The sequence below is a fragment of the Notechis scutatus genome, chromosome 1, assembly GCF_049901735.1.
Source record: "Notechis scutatus isolate UNSWTSFEM ecotype Mainland chromosome 1, rNotScu1.2, whole genome shotgun sequence".
Taxonomy (NCBI): Eukaryota; Metazoa; Chordata; class Lepidosauria; order Squamata; family Elapidae; genus Notechis; species Notechis scutatus.
Genome location: NC_142009.1, coordinates 270,233,868 through 270,248,579, shown reverse-complemented (window position 1 = coordinate 270,248,579; position 14,712 = coordinate 270,233,868). Strand labels below are relative to the sequence as shown.

At 39.8% G+C, this 14,712-nt stretch overlaps 1 protein-coding gene across 50 annotated transcripts in view; it reads right to left on the bottom strand.

Annotated features, from left to right (window-relative positions):
• Positions 1 to 14,712, bottom strand: part of FUT8 (fucosyltransferase 8) — a 150,769-nt gene that overhangs the window by 96,575 nt on the left and 39,482 nt on the right. For 16 of the 50 annotated variants that reach the window (XM_087951468.1, XM_087951492.1, XM_087951484.1 and 13 more), the window contains exons 1-2: positions 4,401 to 4,839; positions 2,387 to 2,479 (exon numbers count right to left, since the gene is read on the bottom strand). The gene's annotated coding sequence lies outside the window, so the exon portion shown is untranslated. The other 34 variants (XM_087951483.1, XM_087951507.1, XM_087951514.1 and 31 more) reach the window with 11 other exon arrangements.

Here is a 14,712-nt window from a genome sequence, read left to right as displayed (position 1 = left end):
TAAAAAACTAAGATCATGGCATCCAGCCCCCTCAAATTCCTGGCAAATAGATGAGGGGAAAATGGAAGCAGTGACAGATTTTATTTTCCTGGGCTCCAAGATCACTGCAGATGGGGACTACAGCCAAGAAATTAAAAGATGCTTACTCCTGGGGGGCGGGGGGGGAAGCTATGGCAAATCTAAACAGCATACTAAAAAGCAGAGACATCACCCTGCCAACAAAAGTGTGTATAGTCAAGGCTATGGTTTCCCCGGTTGCAATGTATGGCTGTGAAACTTGGACCATAAGGAAGGCTGAGCGCCAAAGAATTGAGGTCTTTCAACTATGGTGCTGGAAATGATTCCTGCAAGTCCCTTGGACTGCAAGGCGATCAAACCGGACAGTCCTAGAGATCAACCCTGACTGCTCTTTAGAAGGCCAGATCCTGAAGATGAAACTCAAATACTTTGGCCACCTAATGAGAAGGAAGGACTCACTGGAGAAGAGCCTAATGCTGGGAACGATTGAGGGCAAAAGAAGAATGGGACGACAGAGAATGAGGTGGCTGGATGGAGTCATTGAAGCAATCCGCGTGAGTTTAAATGGACTCCAGTGGGATGGTAGAGGACAGGAAGGCCTGGAGGAACATTGTCCACGGGGTCGCAATGGGTCAGATATGACTTCATGACTAACAACAACAATAACAACTTAGCTGAAAAACTAATTAACAAACATAAAGTTTGGTCTCTCTTTAAGAATCTACTTCTGCATCTTCCAACATGCCAGCTGATGACCCTGTTCACAAAACAAACTTAACCATGTGAGGGAGTCAGAAAACTTTTAACTTTCAACCTAGGCAAGTGATTCCAGTAGCTAACCATTAGGGAGAAACTTTAACTTATAACAGTTCAGGTGGTTGGGGCAAAATTGATTCTCACAGTCAAATGTGCTCTCCAAACAAGTATCCCTCCGAATTTGAAATGAAGTCATAGAAACCGTCCCTTCAAATTTGAGATAAAACCATAAGGGAAAAAACACAAAAAAGAACTTTCTTTAGGAATGCTATCACTTTTTTACTCCCATCTCCAACTTGCAGCCACAAGGGGAAATAAAACAGCAGCATATAGGAATGGAAATACATAAGCCCTCACCCAAGTCCCTAGCTTCTCTATTACATTGATGCTGATTCTAATCACATCACCATAAATTATTACATTTCCTCCAAAGAGGAATAAACAGAAGGGTAGACCGGTGATATTTTGCCAACCACCTTTGTGGCATAAGGAAGAATTTTTTAAAGAGGCTGCATTCTAACGGATTGCATCCTTGGAAATCGTGTACCAGGAAGTGGTTTGAATTGCATATTCAATAAAAAAGTAAATTTCACTGTAATTAAGTACCTGAGTCAATTTTGGTCATATTTATAAGTTCATGTTATCAGGTTATAAAAGGATTTTCAATAAAAAGTAGCTTTAAACTGAGAACTTCTGAAAAGAAATTGATAATCATGATGTAGTATATAATGTAGCTGTGCACTGGAGTGGGATGCGGTAATGAATTTGATGAAATAAATGAATAAAAAAGATTGAGTTCTGAAATATCCAGACAGATCAAACTTGTTATGAATTGTGTAATATACTACATGCAAACTCTTTATTAATAATACACTTATTGTAATGGACACTAAATACAATAATATTAATATTGCTGTTATAAGTTACATAGGGTAACTTATAAGTTACATAAGGTTACTTCCCCATCAAACATTTTTATAACAATATATATAACACAATCATAAAGCTAGAAAGAAACTTATGTTTTAAAGATAGATGCATAAATTTGAATTTTCTTTTGCTTTGGCACTAGCTCCCCCTCCAGACCAACTTAACACTGTAATTACGTTTTTCATTATAAACACAGTAGCCACAAATCCACATTTTCTTTAAAATCTTAGGATGATTTCAATCTCAAAAAATAATATTTCTTTAAAAAAGAAATCATTTATATTACCCTTATCTCTAAAACACTGAAATGTACTCTGACACTCATATATTTGTTCTAATAGTAAACAACTTGCTTTCAAACTGGAGAAATACCTGCTATATTCAATTTATGTACATTAATAAGCTGCCCTGTAATCTTATAGTATTCCTACACTATCAGTTTATGACACCTTTTTTGGATAGCCTAAGTCCAAGAAAGTGTTATTGACCAATGTTAATAAAAACCTCATCTCTTTATACAGTTTCCTAAAATAAACACTGTAAGAATTTATTATGTAGTATTTTACAATGAATTTGAAAAAAAACTCTATTTTACTCTAGTTTATAAAACTCAAAGAAATGGATGGCATAAATATTCCAAATAAATACATTAAATCTGCAGTCCTATACTGTACAAACTTACCTGGACATAAATTCCAGACAAATCAATGAAAATTACGTCTGAAAGAGGGAAAGGAGGTTTTCCTTTGGCATTACAGTATTCAAGTATTTATATCTGCAGAATTCAAATACGAAGTTAAAATAGATTTAAGCATGCATATTCAAAGTTAAATCACATCATATACTAAATTAATGAATAACAATTTCTTATAAAGTTTTAAGATCTCTTTTATCAATAACTATAGAAACGATATGTAACTATGTACTTCTAATAAATTTAAAGTATTGTGTTATTTTTATAATCAATATAATTTTGGTAAGACCTGATTAATAGCCTTGAAGGCATATTCTTTCAGGACTAATTGCCATCCTTTTAGCTTATACATAGAAACTGCTGAAGTCTGAGTATATTTTTAAAACATAATATATAAGACATAAAATTATTAATTTCTAAAAGAAATACCAGTAATTATTATTAACATTAATAAGCATCATTAAACTATTTAATTTTAAAAAAAAACATACTCCCAAACAAAATGTTACACATATTAATATAAACAGAATTCTAAACAATTGCAACCTGCTCCTCACAGACATGCTATCAGTTTGTTTTAGTGTAGATAATTCCACTGAGAAGAACCACTCCCAAACTATCAATTGTCACGTTTTGCATGTAAATATTTGCAGACTTAAGGCCCTAGGTGAATTACACATCGTGTACACTTTCATATTTACTTCTGAAGTGCTGTGTTCAGATCAGTAGAAAACGTTTTGAAAACTTTTCTAGTCAGTTGACCCTAAAAAAAATGGCTTTGTAATGTAATATTTTTGATTCTTTGATATTTTCATGCCATGATTCCCTCCACTGCAAAAACAACAACACCCTGGTCTTATGTTTAAAATACATAGCAGCAGGTTTTATTGAAAATCAATTCAGTGTCTTAGAGATTCACTTTGCAGACAGCACAATTTAAACTCAAAGAATGAGACAGTAAAAGATGTCCAAAGGCAAGCAGATGCAATTACACCAAGCACACAAAAACATCTTAAGAGTTTGAAAGACCTCGGCAATTTATCTCCATGGACCTTGACGAACTCAACGTCGTTTCTTAATTGAAATCACGGAAAAAGAAAATCCTGGCCTCCAACGATTTAGACCCCCTTATCCCGTCCTTCTGAACGGTACACATTTCACTTTCGCTAGCCCGCAGGTGCATTTCCCGATTTAGGGTTTCTCTCTCTCTCTCTCTCTCTTTCTCTTTTTTTTTAAATTATTCCTGGGACGTGGGGAGAAAAGAAATCAGAAAAAAAAGGGGGCAAGAACAGCAGCCCCGCAGCTTTCCTTTTCAAGGCATTTGATCGGCCTCCCCGGCCTCCCTTCCCATCCCTCCGCTGCGCGCAACTGCCCTCTCCATACACGCACCCGCAGCTGGCACACCGGCAGCCGATGGTTTCCGCTTCTTCTTCTTCTTTTTTGCGGAGCTCGACGCGACTCTCTACGGATTGATGCTTTGAAGACTTCGGAGGCTCCCGCCCGGTTTTTTGTTTTTTTTTCCCCTCTAGGGCACCGGCTTCCTCCTGGAGCCCGGTGCAGCCTCTTTCCGGGATTCAGCGCCCACACATAGCAACCGCAGCGACTCATCTCATCTACCTACCTACCTTATCTCTGTGGCCTCAAGCGCCCTCCTTGCCTTCTCAAGGGAGGCCAGGCCCTGGCTCGGATGACAACTCTCCTTCCCTTCCTTCCTTCCTTCCTCCCCGAGAATCCTGTCCCGGGAGAGCTCGGCAGCCTTGGCGGAGCCTGCACACCCCTTCTCCTATCCAGCCTTTCGCTGACAAGAGACAATACTCACACACACACATACACACACCAGAGCCGGCGCCTTGAATAACCGCTGCTTCTACGCCAGGCCCCACCACGAAGAACCGGGTCGAAGCGAGCGAAAGCCGACTCAGCTCCAAGCGGAGCATCCTCTCAAGTTTCAGAAATCTCCCCCCGCCGCCTCTTCGGAGCCCTCACAACGGCCTCGCCTTACCTCAATCCGCGTCGGCAATCTGGCTTCTTTTTTTTTTCCTTTTTTTTTTTTTTTTTTGTTCTCCGCGCCGGCCAAAGCTCCCGCAGTGCCGGGGTCTCCGATGGAGGAGAAGCGGGGAGGCGGCGCGTGAAGGGAGAAAGGCGATGGAAAGCGGGGGAGGGAGTAAACGAGAGGCGGGGGGGGGCGGCTGAGAAGACGGAAGCAAGGAACCCACCGCCGCTTAAACGGAGCCGCCAGAAGACTGGAGCCGGCCGAGACGTTGACAGAACGCGGGCGGGCGAAGGGAGGGAGAAGCGGCGCGCGCAGACGCGCTCTCCCCGCGTGCCCGAAAGCCCGGCCGATAGGGAAAGAAGTAATCCGAGCTTAAGGAACTGTAAAAAGAAACGGGGGCGCGCGCGAGATGGGAAGAGACGCGGAGGCCTCTTCGCCCGTTGCCTCCAAGAGAGAATAGACCCGAAGGGGCGGGGACTAGGTGCGCGTGATGGGAGGAAAGCGGCCAATGAGAGAAGGGTAGTCTAAAATCTCTATGCTGGAGGAACGTTAGCTTCGCGGCGGCCAAGGAGGCAGCAGCGGGGGGGGGGGAGTGTTGGCAGCACGCATGCGTGTTATAACCCCCGACGTCGCTGCTGGTTTCCCAGGGGGTGCCTTGCAACACGTGCATTCTTGCAAGTGAGCAAAGAGAGCGGGGACCTCTTGTGAAGGGGCTACTAGGAAGCGAGTTGCCCGGTGTCTCCCCCGCTCTCCGTGCGGGCGTGAGTTGTATCTGATACCCTTTGACGGACTTATCTCACCCCTTTCGAAAACCGGCCAAGTTGGCAGTATCTTGCGGTGGTCACGCCTTGCGTTTAAAATACAGGGTTTCTCAGCTTTGGCAACTTTTAAGACGTGTGGACTTCAGCTCGCGGAATTAATGAGATCCATGTATGCTGTGCCTTCCCAATTCCAGTGGCAGATTAATCTGGAGAGGTCAGTTTTTCACGGAATCTGGTCCTAACCGTTCAGAAAGTTAACCATCGCAGTAGCATTTCGAATTGTACTTGGGGCAAATGAAAGTCAGTCAGCTGAAATGGTGCTATATTCTCTAAATAACCCCGTTAACAATATTTCTTTATTAAATTTCTTGACCGCTGCCTTGACTCTCCATCATTTGCAGCAATGAGCTTCTGTAGCTAACTATATGCCACATTGCAGAACGGGTGACTTGTTAGTAAACACTGTGTCATTTCCTCTCCAACGCCAAACCATTAAATTCAAATCACATGCTTTTTTTTTTTTTTGCAATACTTCTTGTCTGTATTCTATTATTGTTGTCCGTATTCCATCTTTGTTATATCCTTCCTGACTGTGAAAGCAGCACTGTTCCTTGTTTTTCGGGCCCTGACTACTACAGTCTTTTGACCTGAAGTGTCCAATTCCAGCACATCTTAATTTCTTGATTAAGCACTAAAAGGTGCTTGGTTACTGCCAAGAAGTCAGTCACTGTGTTGAGCTTTTCCCTATTCCTGGTTCTTATGTTCCATGTTCCCACTATAATCCTGCCGCTGCATGACAAGATCAACAGTTAAACATCCCAAAGGCTTTAATGCATCATAAACATCATTAGTACTCCAAAAGATCCTCAGCTGTTTCTCAGTAATATGTTGATTTCATCAAGGCACCAGGTTAGAAAGCGGGAGAGCATGAGTTCTAGTCCTGCCTTGGCTATGAAAAACAGTTAGGTATTTTTGAGCAAGTCACTCTATCTCAGTCTGACTCACTTCACAGATTTCTTGTGGGGAAAATAAAGGCATGTTGGATATGTTCACCACTTTGAATTATTTTTAAAAATTATGAAAGTGGGATACAAATAAATAAACATCATTCCCTTTATCTAACCTATCTGACCTGGTTCCAACTACGACTCGGGTGTCTGCAGAGTTGATAACATTACAAAGATAAACATGTAATTTTGGTTTCTCTCATTTTTTCCAATCTATAATTTGTCCTGTGTCTATGGAGATTCTTAGTCATCCAGGTCATGGCTGTCCCAAAGGTGCTTTTTCAAGAGGCAGCTCCAGAGCTGAAGAAGCTTCTTGGATGAGAAGCTAAACATCTTCAAAGAAAAACCAGAAAGTCCAGTTGCCTCTTGAAAAAGCACTTTTGGGACTATAATTTGTCCTATTTCTATATTTGAGAGTTTTATGAAATTTGACACATTTCTCCTATTAACACACATTATAGATCAATGATTGTTGTGCTATTTTTCACTGTTTATTTTTCTATATCTTCTGTTCACACATTTTTCTTCCTTTTTATTGTTGTAAGTGCCTAGATTAGCCCCACAGCAAGGCAGAAGGCAAATAAAGTTAATAAATAAAATAAATAAATACTTGGCAAATTATGTTTTTCTTTTTCCATGAATATGTTAAGATGCATTTTTTAAACCTTTAAAGCATAAACAATGATAGTTAACTGCATTATGGCTCACATTTATTAAGGAAGTGCAAATTTGGGAAGCTAGAATGCAAAAGAAAACAACTAAATATTCTCCCATCCTACTCCACCTGTAATGGAATGCACACATGACCTTAGGGAAAGGGAGGAAGAGATGCTATCCGAGAAACAATCCGACAAGAGGGGTAGGAACCCCCATGGTTTAAGGGTCTGCGAAAGAAATGTAGGGAGAACCTGCCGAATGTATCAAGCGGTTAAACGTGACTGCAGGAAGTTGTACTTTCTCACAAGTTTCTAAAAGTGGCAGCAGGAAGTTCTACTTTTTTAAATTTCAAGTTTCTGTTAATGTAACTTTAAAGTAGAATAAGTTTGTTTTGTCATGTTTCCTCTGATTTACCTGGGAAAGCTGAGATTACCTGAAATTCCACCAAAATATAATTTATACAGTATGTCTTCTGTATGACTGAGAACATAAAAATAATACTCCCCTATCTGTAATATTTTTCGGGATTTTATCCACGTTAGAATTTTGGAAGCAGAAAATTAAGGACCACCTTCACCAGCCCTCCTGCCACTCTGAGATTAGATTGCTACAAATGGGATTGCTTTGATGACGCCTTGGTTTTGAAGTGTCTTCCCAGAGTGGTTGGTGTCATCTCTATATTCTATTTGGCAGCAACCAACTTGTTCTTACTTTGGTTTGGTTTTTATTTCCCTGGGCATATTCCCATCATAACTAGGCTTTATCCTGCTGCTATTTTGCTATTTCACTTTGTTCTAAATTGGTTCAAAACATTTTTTATTTCTGGGTTTTATTAACAGAAAAACAGAAATAATGAAGTAATGTGTTTTTACTGTTAATAGAATAGAAACTGACTAGTCCTAATAAAATACTTTACAAGATAATTTCATTTGACTTTTCTTATGCATCAATATAGGTAGATGTCTGACAGTCAACTTCTAAACAAATTGTTGTTTAGACAATTTGAACCAAAGAAAACAAACAGAACCAGATAACATCCATAATACCAACATTACAGGACAATTTCATGATTCTTGGAAATCTATTTTTTCTAATTTCTCACTGTGAGCTGCCACTTTTAATTTCTTACTTACTCATGACTCAGTCCATAGGATATAAAGGTATCTTGTTATTCAGCCATCAGATATCTTCTCTATATTCAAATGGCACAAAGTCATTTTGTTATAGATCAGAAAAAAATATAAAAGTTTGCCTTCTGTGCTGATTTTAAAGCTGCTTCTGTGTTTTACATATTCCAGAAAAGAAATGCTCGTGATGTTTGAGGCATTATGTATTAATTTAAAACCAAACAGACAAATATATAAGGCATGGAAATGAACAAGAGTAATCTTGGTTGCAGGAACCTGTAATTACAGTAAAGGCTCTGGTGAAATCGTTTTGCCCAAGGGAAGTGCATCTACCTTTAGTTATTATTTATTTTCCCAATGTAAAACCAAGTGGTTAAATCAATGCCAAGGAGCCAAAGACTACTTTAAGAGGATAATCAAGTTGTTTGAAAAATACGTTTTGTTATTCCTTCATACTGTTTGTATGGGTATCTGAAAGGAAGAGAATTCTATGAAAGGCTAAAATTCACTATGTAAAATATTTGTTATAAAGTTATTATTGAGCACATGAGTTATGTGTAACCTCCAAAAGTAATTCATTATCGAGATATTGTATATTATCAACGTATCAATCTATTAGCTAATGATGAGTATCAGTGGCTAGAGCCAATATTAAAATTCAACACTTTCTATTTTACTCATGATTTTGTTCCAACTTACAGTTTGCTAACATAATTAAATCCTTACGGTATAAACAGATTTCTCCTATCATTTCCACAGATGAAAACTAGTGTACTGAGTGAATCTTCCATTTTATTGTATGAATAAGTTTGCTCTGGGAATCGTTAGGGCTGGATCATCACCCACGATTTGGTATGAGCCAAATCAAGAACATGAGCAATAAATTGAATTATCCTGGCTAATCATCCTAAGAAAAAAACTTGACCAAAAGATAAGCATTCTAGCCTGTATTGCCCCAATGTTACACAAAGGTATGGAATAGACCATGCCTGATGTCCTGAAACTCTTTGCAGGATGGGCTACTCAATCAATAGCTACATTGATTAAAAATAAATTTAAAAATATGTGATTTCCCCCCCCCCACTTTCTTGTACCACAACTGTAGCTAAGAATGTTGTGCCATTGATTCGGATAAGATTATTTAAAAATTATGCGATATATCACTTTCCTATGCTTTTGATGTTCTGCTCATGACTCTGGTTTCTCTATTGATAAAGTATATAGGCTTCTGAACTATTTCTCAATATTCCTCTCAGTGGTGCGTTTCCAAATAGTTTACCACCAGTTCAGTGGGCATGGCTTTGCATGCACACGCCCCAAACACACACTTTGCACAGGCGCAGAGGCTTTCCAACTCACCTCCTGCAATCCTGCACTCTCCCTGTCGCTTCAGCAGCTAACACGCGCGGCAATCTGCTGTGCCGCGCAAAGCAGCTACGCTTCAAAAGCAGGGAATAAAAGTCAGTATGGGAGCCCAGGCAGGTGGGTTGGCCCAACAATAGCTCCTCAGAGAGAACCAGTTCGGCCTCCACTGATTTTCGGTGCTACTGGTACGCCAGAACCAGCCAGAACTGGTAGAATACCACCACTGATTCCTCTCCTGACATCAATTTTATTTAGCTTCAGGCGTCTACCTATAAATTTGCTTGTTAAACATTGAAACAAAGAAGATTTTTGTTAAGTCAAAAGCTTTATTTGATTTACTTTTCTATTATTTTATTTCCTTTGGTTTAACTATAGTTTTATTGTTCTATATCTTGTATAGAATAGTAAAACGAGTTAAGCCAAAAAAATATATATTTTAAGTTAAACCATTTTATGATATCTGGGTTGACACAAATGCCATTACATTACATATAAAATTCCAAGAGGCTAATAAAATGAGCATTAAAACCCATTTCGAGAAGGATGAAAGAAGGAATATTTATCATAAAAGCAACTTGGTATCCAACATTATAAGAAATGAAGAATACTAGAGTTATAGTCAAGTATAAATACAGACACATCTAAAAACTTTTAAAGCAGCCACATATTTCTTTGGGATTGTATAGGAAAACATGGAGATGCTTTTAAGATTTGTGTCTCTGCTCTGAAACACCTTTTGGCATAGAATGTGAAATGCTACATTTTCTTTTAAAAAATACACAATCCCAATACACAATAGTGAATAAAGAAACAGTGATTGAAGTTATATTTTTTGCTAAAATTGTTCACAAAGATACCCCTAATTATGAAAACTGACATTGAGACGGGGAATCTGTTCATCTCCAATTATTATTAGACTATGCATCCCTTCTTTAAAATAAAGCATCCCTGACAATTGATTATGCTGTCTGGGGTTGATAGGTTTTGTAGCCCAGCAGTACAATACCCATAAGCCCATAGATGCAAACTAAAGGATCTAGTCTTTATCTGAAGTGGTTCGAGATGTGTGAAAATTAGCTGTAGACAATATTCAAAAGCAGCAGTTATCCATTACATGCCTTTGTTTGGTTTTTTTAAAAAGAAACATTAATTTTATGACTCCAGTTAGGGAAATTTAGATAATAACAAGATGCTTAAAACTTTGATTACCATATGTTTTTGTATGCAACTCTGTTCTCCTATTTCAGATGGCACTGTAGTGCCTACTTTAAATGCGTATGTCTACATGAGGAAGAAGCAGACAGTGTTGGTAGCTAGGACGGATGCCAAGAGAAATCACTGAAATCTATGCTATCTAAAACTGTTTACACCTTTTTAAAATGCTTGCACATTCAAGAGAAAACTAGTCTTCATAACTATATCTCTGTATAAAGATAACTATATATCTGCCAAAATTGCTCTTGTTGCACTTCCTTAATAGTCCTTTGCTTGTGTTAATTTCTCTGTGTTTACATTCACATCAGGAGCTGGGAACCATTTTGGCAAATGTGCTGGAAGTGAAGCTCAACATATATGAAGGAGCTATCCTAGTATAGAGTTTATAAATAGCATAAACTCTTCCTCAGCATGCTTTGGAGAATTGTTGAGACAAAAAGAGACAAAACTGTGCATAATATTACAAGGGCAAGGCCACAGACTGATTGTAGGTAATAGCCACAAGAATGATAAACATTGGACCCAAATTCTGTACTTAAGTACAGCCACAAGGCTTACTAAGAGGAAGTAAGGCTTACTAAGGCTTACTTCAAGGAAAAAGATGCATCTTATCACTCTCATTCTATTCTCTCTAGCAGTGATAATGTATGACTTTTACTTATTTTGAGAGCTTGCTTCTCACAATTCACCTTGTTTATTTGTTTCTAGCAGGCATTGTAGTTTGGGAGATTTGTTTTTAATTTTTTAAAAGTTTTTTAAAAGGCCCATGTAACTGTAAGGGCCATAAAGTTGTGGTTTTTTTTAATCACACTAATTTTTCTCCTTACTATATTGTAGCTGTTTAGATGTAAATATAGAGATTCATACACAGAATAACAGAGATTTACATAACTTTGCCTTTTAGATAGAATGCAAAAATAGAAACTAACGGAAAAGAGGTAGAAAAGAGGATAGGAAGAATGCTTATCATTATATAATAATAAACATGTTTATTATTTACTGTCAGTATCACTCTATCATAAGGTAGACAAAGAATATATAGTAATGCAACAGTGCAATTAAAAATAAACAATTAGGCAATTGTACATGGTATAGAAAATGAAACAATCAGATAAATCAGGGGCTTCATAAAAGAATAGACTGGCAAATTTCTGACAAAACAGTCACTGCCAATTGGTAAAAAGCTCAAACAGCCGGCAACCTGTATTGATTCTTCAGACAAAAAAAAAAAGGTTAATCATGCATGTTCAGAATGGCAACTGCCCTATTTGTAATGTACTAGGCAGGATGAGGAGCCCTTGATTTCTAATACAAGTAGACCTCAGCTTACAAACAAAATTGGGACCAGAATTTCTCTTGCAAAGAATAAAGAGGTTGTTACATGAATCATGCCTGGGTTTTTTGCTGTGCAAATCACTGCCATTCTTAAGTGACCCAGCTTCCCATCCTTAGCAATTGGAAGCTGGCAGGAAAAGTGGCCGATGGTGAACCTGGGACATTGTAGCCATCATAAAGACAAGCCAATTGCCAAATGCATGCCATCCAAATTCTGATCATGTTACCATTGAGATACTGCAACAGTTGTAAGTGTGAGGACTGGTCATAAGTCACTTCTTTCAGTGCCCTTAAGATTTTGAACATTTGCTAAAGAGATGGTTATACAATATTTTATAAGCATATGTAATAAGAAACTGTTGAATGTTTGATCACTGTCAGTAGAAAATAGACTGTCCTCCCCTTCATGTGACTCTGTAAAGAACCGATTAAGACTCTTATGAGATATGCTAGCATATAAAATAAAAGCAACAAAAACAACCAGCAGGAATACTGTGTGTTGCTGAAGCATATTATTGCTAAGTAATCATAAAGAGAAGGATAAATAAAAGATACTGAGAAGGCCAAGTTCACATATGCTCTGCATCAGATTATTGCAGCAATCATTTGTAGTCAGGGTGTGTTTTCAAGAGCTGAAAGTACAGAATGGTATATTGGCATTCCTCTGAGATACAACCCAGGGGTGTGGCTGTGAGTGGAAACTCATCGTTCTTTAGCATTCAGAGTCATCATTCGTAATATTTCATTACCTAAACAAAGAAACAGAGTGACTAGGAAAGGTATTAAAAAAAAGTAGTGGGGAGCTGAAGCAAATCCCAACTTCCTACCATCTTCCCCATTGAGTTTCCTTGTGGGACACACAGAGCATTTGAAACATTCCTTCCTTCCTTCCTCTCTGTCTCTCTCTCTCTCCCTCTCCTCCCTTCCTTCTACACACCTGCGCTAGGATTCCTCCTTCCCTAGAATTCTCTTATTTATTTTACATGTGGAAAGCTTGCAGGAAGGAAGTCAGTGAGAAAGCAGCAGGAAGTTACAAATTTAAGGCCAGCCGGCAGGTAAGTGCTGCTCAGGGGTGGGATTCAAATTTTTTTAACAACCGGTTCTGTGGGCGTGGCTTAGGTGGTGGGCGTGGCTTAGTGGTCATGTGACTGGGTGGATATGGCTTGGTGGTCATGTTATTGGCTGGGTGTGGCCAACTCAATATCACTCACATCAAGGCACCATCTCCTCGCCTGGCCTCTTATGACTGTGGGGATGCTGCAACAGTCGTAAGTGTGAAAAATGGTCATAAGTCACTTTTTTCAGTGCCATTGTAACTTTGAATGGTCCCTCCACACAAGCAAAGTACCAGCAAAGGAGGGGGAAAAACTCCAGAGACGTTCCTGAGACAGGAAGTCTAGTCCTGCCAAGAATGTAATAAGGGTTAATGGAGAGGCAGTTTCTGTAAGCAACACCAGAATGTTTCCTTCCTGCCTTCCTTACAGGATTAGGCCAGTAATTTCTTCTAACAACCGGTTCTCTGAACTGCTTAGAATGTTAACAACCGGTTCTAGCGAATAGGTGCAAACTGGTAGAATCCCACCCCTGTGGCTGCTGCTGGGTGGAACAGGGAATGAGGGGGATGCATGGGAGTGCATGGGCTTGGAAGAGTGTGTGGGTGTGCACTAGAAATGCTGCATGGGTTAGGAGGGCACAAGGATAGGTGGCTTCGGTCAGGAAGGGTATCTGAGGGTGCACGAAAGGTGCTGCAGGATCAGGGGGGCAGGTCAAGAAGGTACCTAAGGGTCATGGGGGTGTATAAGAAGTGTCACACAAGATATGTGGGATACATAGAGGAAAATGCATAGAGGAAAATGCATGGGGTCACAGGTGAGTCAGTCAGGAATGTGACATGGGAGACAAGGTGGTTGGGAAGAGTGCATGGGGGTGGTTCAAAGTGTACAAGAGGTGCCACCCAGGGTCAGTGATGGTCACAAAGTGTGCATCAGGTGTGCAAAAGAAAGGTATGCAAAAAGAGGAAGCATGTGTGGAGTGGTGCAGATCATTGGGGGTGCCCAAGAGGTGCTCCACAGGTCAGGGAAAGCACACAAGTAGCACATTTTGGGGAAGGCTTGTGGGGGTGTGGCAGCATGGGCCAAGATGGATGCATGGGGATTCCTTCCTCCCTGTTCCTCCCTTCCCTTCCCTTTCTAGCAAGCAGGTAAGTGACTGCTGGTGGACAGGGATGGGGGCAAGGGATTGCGAGATTGCCTGGGAAACTATCACAGAACATTAAAAATGAAGATCACATAATCGCAGCAGAAGCAGCACAGCCAGTAGCACTAAAGTAGGCACAACTTCCCAAAATTTCATTCCCTTGGGAGTCAAGGGTCCAAGATTTTGAACACATTCTGAAAATTACCCCATTGGAGACACCCTGGTTCAAAAATTGTTGCATGATATAACTATGATATCCAGTTAAAGGCACGGGTGGGATATGACAGGGTTAACTACTGGTTCGGGATTTACAAGCTTCTCTGCAGGCTGCGAGCTGCATGCCTGTAAATCGTCATCAGCAGCTGCCTGAAGAGAAGCAGCCTTTGAAACAGCCCTCTTTTCTTGCTTTTCTAACTGCAGCTGTGCCTCGTTCAGCAGCTGAAGTTGAAAAATCAGGAAATAAAGATCAGGTAAGAGCCCGGGTGGGCAAAAACATCAGCAGACATAGAACCAGTTCTATGTCTGCTGCTCTTCAGAGCTACCGGTTCTACAGAGATGGACAGAACCGGTAGAAACCCACCCCTGGTTAAAGGACATGAAAACAAACATTTAGCAATACGTAAATTAACTGATTTTCCTAAACTGGCATCATCCAGAT